This window comes from Arachis ipaensis, chromosome B3 (genome assembly GCF_059453495.1).
Source record: "Arachis ipaensis isolate K30076 ecotype BB chromosome B3, ASM5945349v1, whole genome shotgun sequence".
NCBI lineage: Eukaryota > Viridiplantae > Streptophyta > Magnoliopsida > Fabales > Fabaceae > Arachis > Arachis ipaensis.
Genome location: NC_142438.1, coordinates 106,271,023 through 106,293,966, shown reverse-complemented (window position 1 = coordinate 106,293,966; position 22,944 = coordinate 106,271,023). Strand labels below are relative to the sequence as shown.

The 22,944-nt window shown below is 39.4% G+C and overlaps 1 non-coding gene across 1 annotated transcript; it reads right to left on the bottom strand.

The window, feature by feature from the left end:
* Positions 1 to 201: 201 nt before the first annotated feature.
* Positions 202 to 305, bottom strand: LOC148571930 (small nucleolar RNA R71). Its single transcript, XR_015908639.1, has one exon. It is a non-coding gene; the product is annotated as a small nucleolar RNA R71 (small nucleolar RNA).
* Positions 306 to 22,944: the final 22,639 nt, after the last annotated feature.

The window sequence follows — 22,944 nt, the reverse complement described above, 5'->3', positions numbered from 1 at the left end:
TTAACTGAATTCTTGTAGATATGTGATACTGTTAAGACTAATGGAGTAGATCCTGAAGTCTACAGGCTCATGCTTTTCCCTTTTGCTGTAAGAGACAGAGCTAGAATATGGTTGGACTCTCAACCTAAAGATAGCCTGAACTCTTGGGATAAGCTGGTCACGGCTTTCTTAGCCAAGTACTTTCCTCCTCAAAAGTTGAGCAAGCTTAGAGCTGATGTTCAAACCTTCAGACAGAAAGAAGGTGAATCCCTCTATGAAGCTTGGGAAAGATACAAACAGTTGACCAAAAAGTGTCATTCTGACATGCTTTCAGAATGGACCATCCTGGATATATTCTATGATGGTTTATCTGAGCTATCAAAGATGTCACTGGACACTTCTCCAGGTGGATCCATTCACCTAAAGAAAATGCCTGCAGAAGCTCAAGAACTCATTGACATGGTTGCTAATAACCAGTTCATGTACACTTCTGAAAGGAATCCTGTGAGTAATGGGACGCCTATGAAGAAGGGAGTTCTTGAAGTTGATACTCTGAATGCCATATTGGCTCAGAATAAAATATTGACTCAGCAAGCCAATATGATCTCTCAGAGTCTGAATGGAATGCAAGCTGCATCCAACAGTACTCAAGAGGCTTCTTATGAAGAAGAAGCTTATGATCCTGAGAACCCTGCAATAGCAGAAGTGAATTACTTAGGTGAACCTTATGGAAACACCTATAACTCATCATGGAGAAATCATCCAAATTTCTCATGGAAGGATCAAAAGCCTCAACAAGGCTTTAATAATGGTGGAAGAAACAGGTTTAATAATAATAAACCTTTTCCATCATCCACTCAGCAACAGATAGAGAACTCTGAATAAAATGCTTCTAATTTAGCAAATCTAGTCTCTGATCTATCTAAGGCCACTGTGAGTTTCATGAATGAAACAAGGTCTTCCATTAGAAATTTGGAAGCACAAGTGGGCCAGCTGAGTAAAAGGATCACTGAAATCCCTCCCAGTACTCTCCCAAGCAATACAGAAGAGAATCCAAAAGGAGAGTGCAAGGCCATTGACATAAGCAAAATGGCCGAACCCAATGAGGGAGAGGAGGACGTGAATCCCAAGGAGGAAGACCTCCTGGGACGTCCAGTGATCAATAAGGAGCTTCCCTCTGAGGAACCAAAGGACTCTGAGGCTCATCTAGAGACCATAGAGATTCCATTGAACCTCCTTATGCCCTTCATGAGCTCTGATGAGTATTCTCCTTCTGAAGAGAATGAGGATGTTTCTAAAGAGCAAACTGCCAAGTTCCTTGGTGCAATCATGAAGCTAAATGCCAAATTATTTGGCATTGATACTTGGGAAGTTGAACCTCCCTTGTTCATCAATGAACTAAGTGATCTGGATCAACTGACATTGCCTCAGAAGAGACAGGATCCTGGAAAGTTCATAATACCTTGTACCATAGGCACCATGATCTTTAAGGCCCTGTGTGACCTTGGTTCAGGAATAAACCTCATGTCCCTCTCTGTAATAGAGAAACTGGGAATCTATGGGGTGCAAGCTGCTAAAATCTCATTAGAGATGGCAGACAGTTCAAGAAAGCAGGCTTATGGACAAGTAGAGGATGTGTTAGTAAAGGTTGAAGGCCTTTACATCCCTGCTGATTTCATAGTCCTGGATACTGGAAAGGAAGAGGATGAATCCATCATCCTAGGAAGACCTTTCCTGGCCACAGCAAGAGCTGTGATTATTGTTGACAGAGGTGAAATAGTCCTTCAATGGAATGAGGACTCCCTTGTGTTTAAAACTCAAGGATCTCCCTCTGCAACCATGGAGAGGAAGCAGAAAAAGCTTCTCTCAAAGCAGAGTCAACCAGAGCCCCCACAGTCAAACTCTAAGTTTGGTGTTGGGAGGCCACAACCAAACTCTAAGTTTGTTGTTGAACTCCCATATCCAAACTCTAAGTTTGGTGTTGGAGAGTCTCAACAAAGCTCTGCACATATGTGAGGCTCCATGAGAGCCCACTGTCAAGCTATTGACATTAAAGAAGCGCTTGTTGAGAGGCAATCCAATGTTTATTTATCTAACTATATTTTTCTTAGTTATATGTCTTTATAGGTTCATGATCATGTGGAGTCACAAAATAAACAAAAAAATCAAAAACGGAATCAAAAACAGCAGAAGAAAAAATCACACCCTGGAGGAGCATCTGTCTGGCGTTCAGCGCCAGAACAGAGCATGGTTCTGGCGCTGAACGCCCAAAATGGGCAGCTTCTGGGTGCTGAACGCCAGAACAGGCATGGTTCTGGCGTTCAACGCCAGAAATGGCACACAAATGGGCGTTGAACGCCCAAAATGGGCACCAACCTGGCGCTGAACGCCCAGAGTTGTGTGCAAGGGCATTTTACATGCCTAATGGGTGCAGGGATGTAAATCCTTGACACCTCCGGATCTGTGGACACCACAGGATCACCTCAAGATCTGTAGGATACCACAGGATCATCTCAGGATTTGTGAACCCCACAGGATCCCCACCTACCTCACCCTCTCTCTCCATTCATGACCATCCCTTCTGTTTTCCATCTACCACTCACATCCATACACCCACTACCTTCAAAATTCAACAACTCTCTCCCACCCATATGGCCGAATACACACCTCCATCCATCTCCTCCATATCTTCTTCTTCTTCTTATATTCTTTCTTCTTTTGCTCGAGGGCGAGCAACATTCTAAGTTTGGTGTGGTAAAAGCATAGCTTTTTTGTTTTTTCCATAACCATTGATGGCACCTAAGGCCAGAGAAACCTCTAGAAAGAGGAAAGGGAAGACAAAAGCTTCCATCAAGGGTCTATAGCTCAGTGGTAGAATATTTGAATGCAAATCAAGAGATCCCTGAGATACCTCAGGGGATACAATTTCTTCCACACAATTATTGGAAGCAACTAAGGGTGGAACATCAAGAGCACTCCATCATCTTTCATGAAATCAGAGAAGATCTAAAAGCAATAAAGGAGGAGAAACAAAGACAAGGAAGAGACATAGAAGAGCTCAAGGACATCATTGGTTCCTCAAGAAGGAAATGCCACCATCACTAAGGTGGATTCATTCCTTGTTCTTATTTCTTCTATTTTTCGTTTTCTATGTTATGTGCTTATCTATGTTTGTGTCTTCATTACATGATCATTAGTAGTTAGTAACTATGTCTTAAAGTTATGAATGTCCTATGAATCCATCACCTCTCTTAAATGAAAAATGTTTTAATTCAAAAGAACAAGAAGTACAAGAGTTTTGAATTTATCCTTGAACTTAGTTTAATTATATTGATGTGGAGACAATGCTTCTTGTTTTCTGAATGTATACTTGAACAGTGCATATGTCTTTTGAAGTTGTTGTTTAAGAATGTTAAATATGTTGGCTCTTGAAAGAATGATGACTAGGAGACATGTTATTTGATAATCTGAAAAATCATAAAAATGATTCTTGAAGCAAGAAAAAGCAGCAAAGAACAAAGCTTGCAGAAAAAAAAAAGAGGGCAAAAAAAATAGAAAGAAAAATAGAAAGAAAAAGCAAGCAGAAAAACCCAAAAGCTCTTAAAACCAAGAGGCAAGAGCAAAAAGCCAAAAGCCCTTAAAACCAAAAGGCAAGGGGAAATAAAAAGATCCCAAGGCTTTGAGCATTAGTGGATAGGAGGGCCTCAAGGAATAAAATCCTGGTCTAAGCGGCTAAACCAAGCTGTCCCTAACCATGTGCTTGTGGCATGTAGATGTCAAGTGAAAACTTGAGACTGAGCGGTTAAAGTCAAGGTCCAAAGCAAAAAAAGAGTGTGCTTAAGAACCCTGGACACCTCTAATTGGGGACTTTAGCAAAGCTGAGTCACAATCTGAAAAGGTTCACCCAATTATGTGTCTGTGGCATTTATGTATCCGGTAGTAATATTGGAAAACAAAGTGCTTAGGGCCACGGCCAAGACTCATAAAGAAGCTGTGTTCAAGAATCATCATACTGAACTAGGAGAATCAATAACACTATCTGAACTCTGTGTTCCTATAGATGCCAATCATTCTGAACCGCAATGGATAAAGTGAGATGCCAAAACTATTCAAGAGGCAAAAAGCTATAAGTCCCGCTCATATGATTGCAGCTATGTTTCATTGATATTTTGGAATTTATAGTATATTCTCTTCTTTTTATCCTATTTGATTTTTAGTTGCGTGGGGACAAGCAACAATTTAAGTTTGGTGTTGTGATGAGCGGATAATTTATACGCTTTTTGACACTGTTTTTAGTATGTTTTTAGTAGGATCTAGTTACTTTTAGGGATGTTTTCATTAGTTTTTATGTTAAATTCACAATTCTGGACTTTACTATGAGTTTGTGTGTTTTCTGTGATTTCAGGTATTTTCTGGCTGAAATTGAGGGACTTGAGCAGAAATCAGATTCAGAGGTTGAAGAAGGACTGCTGATGCTGTTGGATTCTGACCTCCCTGATCTCAAAGTGGATTTTCTGGAGCTACAGAACTCGAAATGGCACGCTTTTAATTGCGTTGGAAAGTAGACATCTAGGGCTTTCCAGAAATATATAATAGTCCATACTTTGGCCAAGAATAGATGACGTAAACTGGCGTTCAACGCCAGCTCTCTGCCCAATTCTGGCGTCCAGCGCCAGAAAAGGATCCAAAACCAGAGTTGAACGCCCAAACTGGCACAAATACTGGCGTTCAACTCCACAAATGGCCTCTGCACGTGCAACACTCAGGCTCAGCCCAAACACACACCAAGTGGGCCCCGGAAGTAGATTCATGCATCAATTACTTACTCATGTAAACCCTAGTAGCTAGTTTATTATAAAAAAGACCTTTTACTATTGTATTAGGCATCTTTGGTCTCAGTTTTAATCCATTATTCATCTTAGGAGACTATTGATCACGCTTTAGGGGGCTGGCCTCTCGGTCATGCCTGGACTTTCACTTATGTATTTTTAACGGTAGAGTTTCTACACTCCATAGATTAAGGTGTGGAGCTCTGCTGTTCCTCAAAGATTAATGCAAAGTACTACTGTTTTCTATTCAATTCATCTTATTTCGCTTCTAAGATATCCATTCACACCCAAGAACGTGATGAAGGTGATGATTATGTGTGACGCTCATCACCATCTCCCCTATGAACACGTGCCTGACAAACACTTCCGTTCTACATGAAATAAGCTAGAATGAATATCTCTTAGATCTCCTAACCAGAATCTTCGTGGCGTAAGCTAGAATGATGGCGGCATTCAAGAGAATCCGAAAAGTCTAAACCTTGTATGTGGTATTCCGAGTAGGATTCAATGATTGAATGACTGTGACGAGCTTCAAACTCGCGATTGTTGGGCGTTAGTGACAGACGCAAAAGGAGGGTGAATCCTATTCCAGCATGATCGAGAACCGACAGATGAATAGCCGTACCGTGACAGGGTGCGTGAGTATATTATTCACTGAGAGGAGGGGATGTAGCCACTGACAACGGTGATGCCCTTGCATAAAGCCAGCCATGGAAAGGAGTAAGACTGATTGGATGAAGATAGCAGGAAAGCAGAGGTTCAGAGGAACGAAAGCATCTCCATTCGCTTATCTGAAATTCCTACCAATGAATTACATAAGTATTTCTATCCATATTTTATTATATTAAATTCGAAAACACCATTATCAATTTATATCTGCCTGACTTAGATTCGCAAGGTGACCATAGCTTGCTTCATACCAACAATCTCCGTGGGATTCGACCCTTACTCACGTAAGGTGTTACTTGGACGACCCAGTGTACTTGCTGGTTAGTTGTATCGAAGTTGTGAACCATGGTATTGGCACCATGTTCTTGGCGCCATTGTCAAGGAAAGAAAGAGCCATGAATTTTACATAATTAAAGTGTAATCACGATTGCGCGTACCAAGTTGCTCACGTTGCCAGGGATTGTTCGAGCCTGGGCATCACAATTTCGTGCACCAACCACGAAGATTCTGATTAGGAGATCTAAGAGATACTCATTCAATCTAAGGTAGAACGGAGGTGGTTGTCAGGCACGCATTCATAGGGAATGATGATGATTGTCACGTTCATCACATTCAGGTTGAAGTGCGAATGAATATCTTAGAACCGAAATAAGATGAATTGAATAGAAAACAGTAGTACTTTGCATTAATCTTTGAGGAACAGCAGAGCTCCACACCTTAATCTATGGAGTGTAGAAACTCTACCGTTAAAATACATAAGTGAAAGGTCAAGCATGGCCGAATGGCCAGCCCCCAAACGTGATCACAGGATCAAAAATACAATCCAGGATGTCTCCCCAGATGTCTAATACAATAGTAGAAGGTCCTATTTATAATAAACTAGCTACTAGGGTTTACAAAAGTAAGTAATTGATGCATAAATCCACTTCCGGGGCCCACTTGGTGTGAGCTTGGGCTAAGCTTGAAGTCTACACGTGCAGAGGCTCTTTCTGGAGTTGAACGCCAGGTTGTAACGTATTTCTGGCATTCAACTCTGGTTTGTGACTTGTTTCTGGTGTTTAACTCCAGACAGCAGCGTAGAACTGGCGTTCAACGCCCTTTTACATCGTCTAAACGCTGCCAAAGTATGGACTATTATACATTGCTGGAAAGCCCTGGATGTCTACTTTCCAACGCAATTGGAAGCGCGCTATTGTGAGTTCTGTAGCTCCAGAAAATCTACTTTGAGTGCAGGGAGGTCAGAATCCAACAGCATCAGCAGTCCTTCTTCAACCTCTGAATCTGATTTTTGCTCAAGTCCCTCAATTTCAGCCAGAAAATATCTGAAATCGCAGAAAAACACACAAACTCATAGTAAAGTCCAGAAATGTGAATTTAACATAAAAACTAATGAAAACATCCTTAAAAGTAACTAGATCCTACTAAAAACATACTAAAAACAATGCCAAAAAGCGTATAAATTATCCGCTCATCACAACACCAAACTTAAATTGTTGCTTGTCCCCAAGCAACTGAAAATCAAATAGGATAAAAAGAAGAGAATATACTATAAATTCCAAACTATCAATGAAACATAGCTTCAATCATATGAGCGGGACTTATAGCTTTTTGCCTCTTGAATAGTTTTGGCATCTCACTTTATCCATTGAGGTTCAGAATGATTGGCTTCTATAGGAACTTAGAGTTTAGATAGTGTTATTGACTCTCCTAGTTCAGTATGATGATTCTTGAACACAGCTATTTTATGAGTCTTGGCCGTGGCCCTAAGCACTTTGTTTTCCAGTATTACCACCGGATACATAAATGCCACAGACACATAATTGGGTGAACCTTTTCAGATTGTGACTTAGCTTTGCTAAAGTCCCCAATTAGAGGTGGCCAGGGTTCTTAAGCACACTCTTATTTTGCTTTGGACCTTGACTTTAACCGCTCAGTCTCAAGTTTTCACTTGACACCTACACGCCACAAGCACATGGTTAGGGACAGCTTGGTTTAGCCGCTTAGGCCAGGATTTTATTCCTTTAGGCCCTCCTATCCACTGATGCTCAAAGCCTTGGGATCCTTTTTATTTATCCTTGCCTTTTGGTTTTAAGGGTTATTGGCTTTTTGCTCTTGCCTCTTGGTTTTAAGAGCCTTTGGCTTTTTCTGCTTGCTTTTTCTTTCTATTTTTTTTTTCGCCTATATTTTTTTTCTATTTTTTTTCTGCAAGCTTTGTTCTTTGCTGCTTTTTCTTGCTTCAAGAATCACTTTTATGATTTTTCAGATTATCAAATAACATGTCTCCTTGTCATCATTCTTTCAAGAGCCAACATATTTAACATTCTTAAACAACAACTTCAAAAGACATATGCACTGTTCAAGCATACATTCAGAAAACAAGAATCATTGTCACCACATCAATATAATTAAACTAAGTTCAAGGATAAATTTGAAACTCATGTACTTCTTGTTCTTTTGAATTAAAACATTTTTCATTTAAGAGAGGTGATGGATTCATAGGACATTCATAACTTTAAGGCAATGTTACTAAATACTAATGATCATGTAATGAAGACACAAACATAGATAAGCACTTAACATAGAGAAAATGAAAACAGAGAATGTAAGAACAAGGAATGAGTCCACCTTAGTGATGGTGGCGTTTCCTTCTTGAGGAACCAATGATGTCCTTGAGCTCTTCTATGTCTCTTCCTTGTCTTTGTTGTTCCTCCCTCATTGCTTTTTGATCTTCTGTAATTTCATGAAGGATGATGGAGTGCTCTTGATGTTCCACCCTTAGTTGTCCCATGTTGGAGCTTAATTCTCCTAGGGAGGTGTTGATTTGCTCCCAATAGTTTTGTGGAGGAAAATGCATTTGAGGCATCTCCGGAATCTCATGGTGATGAGATTCATGTGCCTCTTGAGCTCCATGAATGGGCTCTCTTGCTTGCTCCATCTTTTTCTTAGTGATGGGCTTGTCCACTTTAATGAGGATATCTCCCTCTATGTCAATCCCAGCCAAACTGCATAGGTAGCAGATGAAGTGAGGAAAGGCTAACCTTGCCATAGTGGAGGACTTGTCAGCCACTTTGTAGAGTTCTTGAGGTATAATCTCATGAACTTCCACCTCTTCTCCAATCATGATGCTATGTATCATGATGGCCCGGTCTATAGTAACTTCAGACCGGTTGCTAGTGGGAATGATTGAGCATTGAATGAACTCCAACCATCCTCTAGCTACAGGCTTAAGGTCCAGTCTTCTTAGTTGAACCGGTTTGCCTTTTGAGTCAATCTTCCATTGAGCTCCTTCTACACATATGTCCATGAGGATTTGGTCCAACCTTTGATCAAAGTTGACTCTCCTTGTGTAGGGGCATGCGTTCTCTTCCATGTTTGGCAAGTTGAACGCCAACCTCACATTTTCCGGACTAAAATTTAAGTATTTTCCCTGAACCATGGTGAGATAATTCTTTGGGTTCGGGTTCTTACTTTGATCATGGTTCCTAGTGATCCATGCATTAGCATAGAACTCTTGAACCATTAAGATACCGACTTGTTGGATGGGGTTTATTAGAACTTTCCAACCTCTTCTTTGAATTTCATGTCGGATCTCCGGATACTCATTTCTTTTGAGTTTGAAAGGGACCTCGGGGATCACCTTCTTCTTGGCCACAACATCATAGAAGTGGTCTTGATGGGCTTTGGAGATGAACCTTTCCGTCTCCCATGACTCGGAGGTGGAAGCTTTTGTCTTCCCTTTCCCTTTTCTAGAGGATTCTCCGGTCTTAGGTGCCATCAATGGTAATGGAAAAACAAAAAGCTTATCCTTTTACCACACCAAACTTAGAATTTTGCTCGCCCTCGAGCAAGAGAAGAAAGAAAAGATGAAGAAGAAGAAGAAAAGATGGAGAAGAGGGAGGAGGTGTGTTTCGGCCAAGAAGAGAAGAGAGGGTTGTGTTGTGTGAAAATGAGGAAGAATGGAAGGCTTTATATAGGGAAGGGAAGGGGGGTTAAGGTTCGGCCATTTAGGGTGGGTTTGGGTGGGAAATTGATTTTTGAATTTTGAAGGTAGGTGGAGTTTATGAGGTAGGTTTATGGGGAAGAGTGGATGGATGTGAGTGGTGAAGAGGTGATGGGGAAGAGAGATTGAGGTGATTGGTGAAGGGTTTTGGGAAAGAGTGTTTATGGGATTGTGTGAAAGAGGGGTGAGAAGAAGTGAGTGGAGGTAGGTGGGGATCCTATGGGGTCCACAGATCCTGAGGTGATCCTGTGGGGTCCACAGATCCTGAGGTGTTCAAGGATTTACAACCTTGCACCAAATTAGGCATGTAAAATGCCCTTGCACACAACTCTGGGCGTTCAGCGCCAGGTTGGTGCTTGTTCTGGGCGTTGAACGCCCATTTGTAGCCTATTTCTGGCGTTGAACGCCAAAACCATGCTTGTTCTGAGCGTTCAGTGCCAGCTCTCCTCTAGGGTGCATTTCTGGAGTTCAAACGCCCAGATACTGCCCATTTCTGGCGTTCAGCGCCAGAACCATGCTCTGTTCTGGCGTTGAACCCAAAACATGCTTCTTACTGGCGTTTAAACGCTAGTAAGGTCTTCCTCCAGGGTGTGATTTTTCTTCTGCTGTTTTTGATTCCGTTTTCAATTTTTATATTTATTTTGTGACTCCACATGATCATGAACCTATAAAGACATATAACTAAGAAAAATATAATTAGATAAAAATTGGGTTGCCTCCCAACAAGCGCTTCTTTAATGTCAATAGCTTGACAGTGGGCTCTCATGGAGCCTCACAGATGTGCAGAGCTTTGTTGAGACCTCCCAACACCAAACTTAGAGTTTGGATATGGGGGTTTGACACCAAACTTAGAGTTTGGTTGTGGCCTCCTAACACCAAACCTAGAGTTTGACTGTGGGGGCTTTGGTTGACTCTGCTTTGAGAGAAGCTTTTTCTGCTTCCTCTCCATGGATGCAAAGAGAGATCCTTGAGTTGTAAACACAAGGTTGTCCTTATTTAATTGAAGGATCAATTCTCCTCTGTCCACATCAATCACAACTCTTGCTGTGGCTAGGAAAGGTCTTCCTAGGATGATGGATTCATCCTCTTCCTTTCCAGTATCCAAGACTATGAAATCAGCAGGGATGTAAAGGCCTTCAACCTTTACTAACACGTCCTCTACTTGTCCATAAGCCTGTTTTCATGAATTGTCTGCCATCTCTAATGAGACTTTAGCAGCTTGTACCCCATAGATTCCCAGTTTCTCTATTACAGAGAGGGGCATGAGGTTTATCCCTGAACCAAGGTCACACAGAGCCTTAAAGATCATGGTGCCTATAGTACAGGGTATTATGAACTTTCGAGGATCCTGCCTCTTCTGAGGCAATGTCAGTTGATCCAGATCACTTAGTTCATTGGTGAACAAGGGAGGTTCATCTTCCCAAGTATCAATGCCAAATAATTTGGCATTTAGCTTCATGATTGCACCAAGGAAGCTCTTCAGTAACATCCTCATTCTCTTCAGAAGAGGAATACTCATCAGAGCTCATGAATGGCATAAGGAGGTTCAATGGAATCTCTATGGTCTCTAGATGAGCCTCAGAGTCCTTTGGTTCCTCAGAGGGAAGCTCCTTATTGATCACTGGACGTCCCAGGAGGTCTTCCTCCTTGGGATTCACGTCCTCTCCTTTCCTTACAGGTTCGGCCATGGTGCTTATGTCAATGGCCTTGCACTCTCCTTTTGGATTCTCTTCTGTATTGCTTGGGAGAGTACTAGGAGGGATTTCAGTGATCCTTTTACTCAGCTGGCCCACTTGTGCTTCCAAATTTCTAATGGAAGACCTTGTTTCATTCATGAAACTTACAGTGGCCTTGGATAGATCAGAGACTAAGTTTGCTAAATTAGAGGTATTTTGTTCAGAGTTCTCTGTCTGTTGCTGAGTGGATGATGGAAAAGGTTTATTATTGTTAAACCTGTTTCTTCCACCATTATTAAAGCCTTGTTGAGGCCTTTGATCCTTCCATGAGAGATTTGGATGATTTCTCCATGATGGATTATAGGTGTTTCCATATGGTTCACCCATGTAATTTACCTCTGCTATTGCAGGGTTCTCAGGATCATAAGCTTCTTCTTCATAAGAAGCCTCTTGAGTACTGTTGGATGCAGCTTGCATTCCATTCAGACTCTGAGAAATCATATTGACTTGCTGAGTCAATATTTTGTTCTGAGCCAATATGGCATTCAGAGTATCAACTTCAAGAACTCCCTTCTTCTGAGGCGTTCCGTTACTCACAGGATTTCTCTCAGAAGTGTACATGAACTGGTTATTAGCAACCATGTCAATGAGTTCTTGAGCTTCTGCAGGCATTTTCTTTAGGTGAATGGATCCACCTACAGAAGTATCCAATGACCTCTTTGATAGCTCAGATAAACCATCATAGAATATATCCAGGATGGTCCATTCTGAAAGCATGTCAGAAGGACACTTTTTGGTCAGCTGTTTGTATCTTTCCCAAGCTTCATAGAGGGATTCACCTTCTTTTTGTCTGAAGGTTTGAACATCAGCTCTAAGCTTGCTCAGCTTTTGAGGAGGAAAGAACTTGGCTAAGAAAGCCGTGACCAGCTTATCCCAAGAGTTCAGGCTGTCTTTGGGTTGAGAGTCCAACCATATTCTAGCTCTGTCTCTTACAGCAAAAGGGAAAAGCATGAGCCTGTAGACTTTAGGATCTACTCCATTAGTCTTAACAGTATCACAGATCTGCAAGAATTCAGTTAAGAACTGAAAAGGATCTTCAGATGGAAGTCCATGAAACTTGCAGTTCTGCTGCATCAGAGAAATTAGCTGAGGTTTCAGCTCAAAATTGTTTGCTCCAATGGCAGGAATGGAGATGCTTCTTCCATGTAAATTGGAATTAGGTGTAGTAAAGTCACCAAGCATCCTCCTTGCATTATTGTTGTTGGGTTCGGCTGCCATCTCCTTTACTTGTTCAAAATTTTCAATAAGGTTGTCTCTGGATTGTTGTAATTTAGCTTCTCTTAGTTTCCTCTTTAGAGTCCTTTCAGGTTCTGGATCAGCTTCAACAAGAATGCCTTTTTCTTTGTCCCTGCTCATAAGAAAGAGAAGAGAAAAAGAAAAGAAGAGGAATCCTCTATGTCACAGTAAAGAGGTTCCTTATTGTTAGTAGAAGAAGAAAAGAAGAGAAAAAATTCGAACACAGATAGAAGAGGGGGTTCGAATTTGGTGAGTGATGTGAGGAAGAGATGTTAGTAGATGAATACACAAATAGAATAAGATGAGAGAGGGAGAAGATTTTCGAAAATAATTTTTGAAAAAGAGTTAGTGATTTTCGAAAACAGTTTTTGAAAAAGGTTAGTAATTTTCGAAAATTAATTTTGAAAAGGGTTAATAGTTTTTCGAAAATTCAAATAAAAAATAAAATAATTAGTTTAATTAAAAAGAAATTTTGAAAAAGAGGAAGATATTTTTGAAAATTAGAGAGAGAGAGAGTTAGTTAGGTGGTTTTGAAACAAATTTGAAAAGATAAGAAGTTAGGAAGTTAGAAAAGATATTTTGAAATCAAATTTTTGAAAAAGGTAAGATAAGAAGATATTTTTGAAAACATATGATTGAAATTAGTTTTTGAAAAAGATTTGATTTTTAAAATCACAATTAATGACTTGATTCACAAGAAATCACAAGATATGATTCTAGAACTTAAAGTTTGAATCTTTCTTAACAAGGAAGTAACAAACTTGAAATTTTTGAATCAAAACATTAATTGTTATTGTTATTTTCGAAAATTTGATACAAAAATAAGAAAAAGATTTTTGAAAAATATTTTTAAAATTTTCGAAAATAACTAAGAAAAATGAAAAAGATTTGATTTTTGAAAAAGATTTTGAAAAAGATAAGATTTTCAAATTGAAAATTTGATTTGACTCATAAGAAACAACTTGATTTTTTAAAAATTTTTGAAAAAGTCAACTCAATTTTCGAATTTGATGAGAGAAAAAGGGAAAGATATTTTTTTGATTTTTGAATTTTGAATGATGAGAGAGAAAAAATTAAAACATCATTTTCAAGTTTTTCTCTTTTCTTTTTGGATCAAAACAAGGAATGTATACAAGAACACTATGAATGTCAAGATGAACACCAAGAACACTATGAAGATCATGATGAACATCAAGAACATATTTTTGAAAATTTTTTTATGCAAAGAAGACATGTAAGACACCAAACTTAGAAATCTTTCATGTTTAGACTCTATGGATGCAAAAATGCACATGTAAAACAAGAAAAGATGCAAAACAAGAAAATATCAAGATCAAACAAGAAGACTTACCAAGAACAACTTGAAGAACATGAAGAACACCATGAATGCATGAATTTTTCGAAAAATGCAAGATGAATATGCAATTGACACCAAACTTGAAATTGACTCAAGACTCAAACAAGAAACACAAAATGTTTTTGATTTTTATGATTTTATTAAATTTTTTTTTGAATGATTTTCTAATTTTTTTGGTATTTTTTGAAAATTATATGAAAAAAGAAAAATAAGGATTCAAAAATTTTTAATATAAATTCCAGGAATCTTATGCTCTTTAGTCTAAAGCTCCAATCAAAGGGTCAGGCATGGCTTAATAGCCAGCCAAGCTTTAGTATGTAACTCAGACATGACACGCCTGACATACCATATCCAGAGGAATTAGGCATGGCTTTACAGCCAGCCAGGCTTTAACATGCTTCATGAAACTCTAGAATTCATTCTTAAAAATTCTGAAGAAAAATATATTTTTGAAAACATTTTTATTTTTTCGAAAATAAGGGAAAAATTTTTTTTTGAAACATTTTTGAAAATTTTTTTTGAAAATAAAACAAAAAGAAAATCACCTAATCTGAGCAACAAGATGAACCGTCAGTTGTCCAAACTCGAACAATCCCCAGCAACGGCGCCAAAAACATGGTGTTGTTGCCGGATCAAACTTGGCACTGATGTTACCGGACCAAAAGCTTACCGAAAACTCGAACAATCCCCGGCAACGGCGCTAAAAACTTGGTGCACGAAATTGTGATCTCTTGTAATGGCTCCAAAAACTTGGTGCTCTAATCTTAATTCATAATTTGTCACAACTTCGATACAACTAACCAGCAATTGCACTGGGTCGTCCAAGTAATACCTTACGTGAGTAAGGGTCGAATCCTACGGAGATTGTTGGTATGAAGCAAGCTATGGTCACCTTGTAAATCTCAGTCAGGTAGATATAAAATAGTAATGGGGTTTTCGAAAATAATCTATAAAAGAAGGATAGAAATGCTTATGTAAATCATTGATGAGAATTTCAGATAAGCGTATGGAGATGCAATCGTTCCTCTGAACCTCTGCTTTCCTGCTGTCTTTATTCAATCAGTCTTACTCCTTTCTATGGCTGGCTTTATGCAAGGGCATCACCGTTGTCAGTGGCTACAATCCCCTCCTCTTGTGAAAATGGTCCAAATGCTCTGTCACGGCACAGCTAATCATCTAAGGTTCCCGATCATACTGGAATAGGATTTACTATCCTTTTGCGTCTATCACTACGCCCAGCACTCGCGAGTTTGAAGTACGTCACAGCCATTCAATCATTGAATCCTACTCGGAATACCACAGACAAGGTTTAGACTTTTTGGATTCTCTTGAATGCTGCCATCATTCTAGCTTACACCACGAATATTCTGATTAGGAGATCTAAGAGATACTCATTCAATCTAAGGTAGAACGGAGGTGGTTGTCAGGCACGCATTCATAGGGAAGGATGATGATTGTCACGTTCATCACATTCAGGTTGAAGTGCGAATGAATATCTTAGAAGAGAAATAAGATGAATTGAATAGAAAACAGTAGTACTTTACATTAATCTTTGAGGAACAGCAGAGCTCCACACCTCAATCTATGGAGTGTAGAAACTCTACCGTTAAAATACATAAGTGAAAGGTCAAGGCATGGCTGAATGGCCAGCCCCCAAACGTGATCACAGGATCAAAATACAATCCAGGATGTCTCCCCAGATGTCTAATACAATAGTAGAAGGTCCTATTTATATTAAACTAGCTACTAGGGTTTACAGAAGTAAGTAATTGATGCATAAATCCACTTCCGGGGCCCACTTGGTGTGTGCTTGGGCTGAGCTTGAAGTCTACACGTGCAGAGGCTCTTTCTGGAGTTGAACGCCAGGTTGTAACATATTTCTGGTGTTCAACTCTGGTTTGTGACTTGTTTCTGGCGTTTAACTCCAGACAGCAGCGTAGAACTGGCGTTCAACGCCCTTTTACGTCGTCTAAACTCTGCCAAAGTATGGACTATTATATATTTCTGGAAAGCCCTGGATGTCTACTTTCCAACTCAATTGGAAGCGTGCCATTTTGAGTTCTGTAGCTCCAGAAAATCCACTTTGAGTGCAGGGAGGTCAGAATCCAACAGCATCAGCAGTCCTTCTTCAACCTCTGAAAATACCTGAAATCACAGAAAAACACACAAACTCATAGTAAAGTCCAGAAATGTGAATTTAACATAAAAACTAATGAAAACATCCTTAAAAGTAACTAGATCCTACTAAAAACATACTAAAAACAATGCCAAAAAACGTATAAATTATCCGCTCATCAAGAACACAGGAAATTCTCCCAGAAATCCCTCAATCTGAATACTGGGAGTATCTTGAAACATCTATTACCAAGATGCAAGAAGCTATGGAACAAATAAAGAAAGAACAGAAGGAACAAAGTAGCATTCTTTGCTATTTGCTTAAAGAACAGGAGGAGCAAGGGCGTGATTTAAGGGAATCGAAGCGCCATAAATTATCTCTTGAAGGACCAAGCACCCCGCAGATTAGAGGAACATCCACTTCCCAGAACACATGTTGTTAAATTCCAATCTTAGCCTTAACTCTGTGATAACTGTTTTTATTTTAGTTTTACCTTAGGAGTCATATAGTAGTAATTAGTATCTATATTTTTGATTTTATCTCCAATTAAGCTATAATTTAATTTTATCATCATCATTAAACATGAATAAAATAGAAGAATTTCTTTAGAATAAGAGGCAATAAATTTTGAGTTTTTTTTTTTACAAGAAAAATTCTAATTATTTACATGTGGTGGTAATGCTTTCTGTCTCCTGAATGAATGCTTGAACAGTGCATATGTCTTTTGAATTTGATGTTCAAGACTGTTAAATATGTTGGCTCTTGAAAGAATGATGAACATGAGACATGTTATTGATAATCTGAAAAATCATAAAAATGATTCTTGAAGCAAGAAAAAGCAGTGAATACAAAAGCTTGTAGAAAAAAAAAACAGAGAAAGAAAAAGAAAAAGCAAGCAGAAAAAGCCAAAGCTCTTAAAACCAAAAGGCAAGAGTGAAAAGCCAATAGCCCTTAAAACCAAAAGGCAAGGGTAAAAAGGATCCAAGGCTTTGAGCATCAGTGGATAGGAGGGCCTAAAGGAATAAAATCCTGGCCTAAGCGGCTAAACCAAGCTGTCCCTAACCATGTGCTTGTGGCGTGAAGGTGTCAAGTGAAAACTTGAGACTGAGCGGTTAAAGTCAAGGTCCAAAGCAAAAAGAAGAGTGTGCTTAAGAACTCTGGACACCTCTAATTGGGGACTTTAGCAAATCTGAGTCACAATCTGAAAAGGTTCACCCAATTATGTGTCTGTGGCATTTATGTATCCGGTGGTAATACTAGAAAACAAAGTGCTTAGGGCAACGGCCAAGACTCATAAAGTAGCTGTGTTCAAGAATCATCATACTGAAATAGGAGAATCAATAACACTATCTGCATTCTAAGTTCCTATAGATGCCAATCACTCTGAGCTTCAATGGATAAAGTGAGATGCCAAAACTATTCGGAAGCAAAAAGCTACTAGTCCCGCTCATCTAATTAGAATCTGAGCTTCACTCAAAAACTCTGAGATATTATCGCTTTTTGACTTATTAGTAGTCTATTTTATTTATCTAGTTGCTTGGGGACAAGCAACAGTTTAAGTTTGGTGTTGTGATGAGCGGATATTTTATACGCTTTTTGGGGTTAATTTCATATAGTTTTTAGTATGTTTTAGTTAGTTTTTAGTTTATTTTCATTAGTTTCTAGGAAAAATTCATATTTTTGGACTTTACTATGAGTTTGTGTGTTTTTCTATAATTTTAGGTATTTTCTGGCTGAAATTGAGGGAGCTGAGCAAAAATCTGATTCGGCTGAAAAAGGATTGCTGATGTTGTTGGATTCTGACCTCTCTGCACTCGGAGTAAAATTTCGGGAGCTACAGAAGTCCAAATGGCGCGCTTCCAATTGTTTTGGAAAGTGGACATCCAGGGCTTTCCAGCAATATATAATAGTCTATACTTTGCTTAAGGATAGATGATGTAAACTGGTGTTCAACGCCAGTTTCATGTTGCAGTCTGGCGTCCAGCGCCAGAAACAAGTTACAAGTTGGAGTTCAACGCTAGAAACAGGTTACAACCTGGCGTTGAATGCCCAAAACAGCCCATGCAAGTGAGAAGCTTAAGTCTCAGCCCCAGCACACACCAAGTGGGCCCTAGAAGTGGATTTCTGCACCATCTATCATAGTTTACTCATTTTCTGTAAACCTAGGTTACTAGTTTAGTATTTAAAGAACTTTTAGAGATTTATTTTGTATCTCATGACATTTTAGATCAAAACTTTGTACCTTTTGACGGCATGAGTCTCTAAACTCCATTGTTGGGGGTGAGGAGCTCTGCTGTGTCTCGATGAACTAATGCAAGTATTTCTGTTTTCCATTCAAACATGCGTGTTCCTATCTAAGATATCCATTCGCACTTCAATATGAATGTGATGAACGTGACAATCATCATCATTCCTCCACGAACGCGTGCCTGACAACCACTTACGTTCCACTGTAGAATGAATGAATATCTCTTAGATCTCTCAATCGGAATCTTCGTGGTATAAGCTAGATTGATGGCAGCATTCAAGAGAATCCGAAAAGTCTAAACCTTGTCTGTGGTATTCCGAGTAGGATTCAGGGATTGAATGACTGTGACGAGCTTCAAACTCGCGAGTGCTGGGCGTAGTGACAGACGCAAAAGAATAGTAAATGCTATTCCGGTACGATTGAGAACCTGCAGATGATTAGCCGTGCGGTGACAGCGCACCTGGACCCTTTTCACTGGAAGGATGGATGGTAGCCATTGACAACGGTGATCCACCAACACATAGTTTGCCATAGAAGGACATGCGTGCGTGAATCAGAAACAGAGGAAAGCAGAATTTCAGAAGACAAAGCATCTCCAAAACTCCAACATATTCTCCATCATTGCATACAAGTATAATTTGTGTTCTGCCCTTTTATTCCTTGCAATCAAATTTGATAAGTGAATTATTTTATTGTTTTCCTGACTAAGAGTTACAAGATAACCATAGATTGCTTCAAGCCAACAATCTTCGTAGGATCGACCCTTACTCACGTAAGGTATTACTTGGACGACCCAGTGCACTTGCTGGTTAGTTGTGCAAATTTGTGAAGAACTGTGATTTCTAATTTCGTGCACCAAGTTTTTGGCGCCGTTGCCGGGGAATGTTTGAGTTTGGACAACTGACGGTTTATTTTGTTGCTTAGATTAGGAAAAATTTTTCTTTTTGGTTTAGAGTCTTTTATTATTTATACCTTGTTAAAACACTTTAAATTTATAGCTCAATTAGCTAGAGCGTGGTGCTTATGTTCTTAGTAATTGGCTATCCTATTTTTAAAATCTTTTTCAAAAATAATTTTTCTTTGAATAAATCTTGTACCAAACTTTAAGTTTGGTGTTTTCTTGTTGATTTTTCTTTGTTTTTCGAAAATTTTAGTTTGGTTTTCTAAAAATTTTAAGTTTGGTGTTCTTTTTTCATGTTCTTGTGCTCTTGTAAGTCTTCAAAGTGTTCTTGAGTTTTCCTTGTGTCTTGATCTTAAAATTTTTAAGTTTGGTGTTCCTTGGTGTTTTTCCTCCAAAACTTTCGAAAACAAGGAGCATTACATCTAAAAAATTTTAAATCTTGTGCTATCTTATTGTTTTTCTCTCTCCTCTTTAAATTCAAAAATATCTTCTCTCTCTATTTTAAATCAAATTTTCGAAATTTACCTTTAAAATTTAAATTTTTATTTCAAAATTTCCTAACCACTCTCTCTCTCCTCATTTTTTTTCGAAAATCTTCACCCATTTTTATTTATTTTAATTTATTTTGTTTTCAAAATAAATAAATAATTAAATAAATAAAAATATTTTTCTTCTATTTTACATCATCTCCCTTTCTCCATCATGGACCTAAGCGAAAATGAACAGTCCAGGAGGACTCTGGGGTCATATGCTAACCCCTCTACTTCTTCATATGGGAGCAGTATCTGCATACCCTCCATTGGAGTCAGTAGCTTTGAGTTGAATCCTCAGCTCATTATCATGGTGCAGCAAAGTTGCTAGTATTCCGGTCTTCCACAGGAAGAACCTACAGAGTTTCTGGCACAGTTTTTACAGATTGCTGACACAGTACATGATAAGGAAGTAGATCAGGATGTCTATAGATTATTACTGTTTCCATTTGCTGTAAAAGACCAAGCTAAGAGGTGGTTAAATAACCAACCTAAGGCCAGCATAAGGACATGGAAACAGCTGACAGAAAAATTCCTGAATCAATACTTTTCTCCAAAACGGATGACACAGCTAAGGCTGGACATCCAAGGCTTTAAACAAGGAGATAATGAATCTCTTTATGATGCCTGGGAGAGATACAGAGAGATGCTACGAAAATGCCCCTCTGAAATGTTTTCAGAGTGGGTTCAGTTAGACATCTTCTGCTATGGGCTTGCAGAAAGTGCTCAGATGTCTCTAGATTACTCAGCTGGTGGATCTATCCATATGAGAAAGACAATTGAAGAAGCTCAAGAGCTCATTGATACAGTTGCCAGAAATCAGCATCTGTACCTAAGCAGTGACCCTTCCATGAAAGAAGAGGTTAAAACAGTAACTGCTGAACTCAGTCCTGTAAAACAAGCTGCTGAATTCAATCAGCAATTGGACTTTCTAACAAAGCAGTTAGCCGAATTCAAGGATAGACTACAAGAGACAAGGATGGCTAATATAAATATGGAAGAACAATTGAAGCAAACAAAGCAGCAGCTGTCAAAACAAATAACAGAAGAATGCCAAGCAGTTCAATTAAGAAGTGGGAAGACATTAAATACCCCACCTCAAGGCAGCAAGAAGCCAAGAAATGAGCAAACCACCCAAAATCCACCTAAGGACAGTAAGAGCCCAGGGAAAAATAATTCTGGCGCTAAAACGCCAGAAATTGGGTAGAATGATGGCGCTGAACGCCCAGACCATGCTCAGGACTGGCGTTCAACGCCAGAAACAAGAAAGGAGTTGGGGTTGAACGCCCAAAAGAAGCACAGTTCTGGCGTTCAGACACCAAGAACAGATGAGGAGCTGGTGTCTAACGTCACTCCAACTTCTAACTCTGGCACTCAATTGCCAGTGAGGGATCAGACACACACAAGTGCTGATGACAACCCATCTAAAAAGGCTTCTTCAACCACTTCTGTAGGAAATAAACCTACAGCAACTAAGGTTGAGGAATATAAAGCCAAAATACCTTATCCTCAAAAACTCTGCCAAGAGGAGCAGGATAAGCAATTTGCTCGCTTTGCAGATTATCTCAGAACTCTTGAAATAAAGATTCCATTTGTAGAGGCACTTGAGCAAATACCTTCTTATGCCAAGTTCATGAAAGAGATCTTGAGTCATAAGAAGGATTGGAGAGAAACTGAAAGAGTTCTCCTCACTGAAGAATGCAGTGCAGTCATTCTGAAAAGCTTTCCTGAAAAGCTTAAAGACCCTGGGAGTTTTCTGATACCATGCACATTAGAAGGTAATTGCACCAAAACAGCTTTATGTGATCTTGGGGCAAGCATCAACCTAATACCTGCATCCACTATCAGAAAGCTTGGTTTAACTGAAGAAGTTAAACCAACCCGGATATGTCTCCAACTTGCTGATGGCTCCATTAAATACCCATCAGGCATGATTGAAGACATGATTGTCAGAGTTGGGCCATTCGCCTTTCCCACTGACTTTGTAGTGTTGGAAATGGAGGAGCACAAGAGTGCTACTATCATTCTAGGAAGACCCTTCCTAGCAACTGGACGAACTCTCATTGATGTCCAACAGGAGGAAATAACCCTGAGAGTCAATGAGGATGAGTTTAAGTTGAATGCTGTCAAAGCCATGCAGCATCCAGACACATCAAAAGACTGCATGAAAGTTGATCTTATTGACTCTTTGGTAGAAGAGATCAACATGGCTGAGAGTCTCGAATCAGAGTTGGAAGACATCTTTAAAGATGTTCAGCCTGATTTGGAGGATTCAGAGGAAATGAAAGAGCCTCTGTAATTTCCTCTGGAAGAGGAAAAACCTCCTAAACCTGAGCTCAAACCATTACCACTATCCCTAAAATATGCATTTCTGGGAGAAGGTGACACTTTTCTAGTGATCATAAGCTCTGCTTTAAATCCACAGGAAGAGGAAGCACTAATTCAAGTGCTAAGGACACACAAGACAGCTCTTGGGTGGTCCATAGGTGACCTTAAGGGCATAAGCCCAGCTAGATGCATGCACAAAATCTTATTGGAGGATAATGCTAAACCAGTGGTTCAACCACAGAGGCAGCTAAATCCAGCCATGAAGGAAGTGGTGCAGAAAGAGGTCACCAAATTACTGGAGGCTGGGATTATTTATCCTATTTCTGATAGCCCCTGGGTGAGCCCTGTTCAAGTTGTCCCCAAAAAGGGAGGCATGACAGTAGTTCGTAATGAAAAGAATGAACTATTTCCTACAAGAACAGTTACAGGGTGGCGCATGTGTATTGACTATAGAAGGCTCAATACAGCCACTAGAAAGGATCATTTTCTTTTACCATTCATAGACCAGATGCTAGAAAGACTGGCAGGTCATGATTATTACTGCTTTTGGATGGCTACTCAGGCTATTACCAAATTGCAGTAGATCCCCAGGATCAAGAGAAAACAGCATTCACATGTCCATCTGGAGTGTTTGCTTATAGAAGGATGCCGTTTGGGCTGTGTAATGCGCCTGCAACCTTCCAGAGATGCATGCTCTCTATTTTCTCTGATATGGTGGAAAAATTTCTGGAAGTCTTCATGGATGACTTCTCAGTATATGGAGACTCATTCAGCTCCTGTCTTGATCACCTGAAACTAGTTTTGAAAAGATGCCAAGAGACCAACCTGGTTTTAAATTGGGAAAAATGTCACTTTATGGTGACTGAAGGGATTGTCCTTGGGCATAAAATTTCAAACAAGGGAATAGAGGTGGATCAAGCAAAAATAGAGGTAATTGAAAAATTACCACCACCTGCCAATGTTAAGGCAATCAGAAGCTTTCTGGGGCATGCAGGATTCTATAGGAGGTTTATAA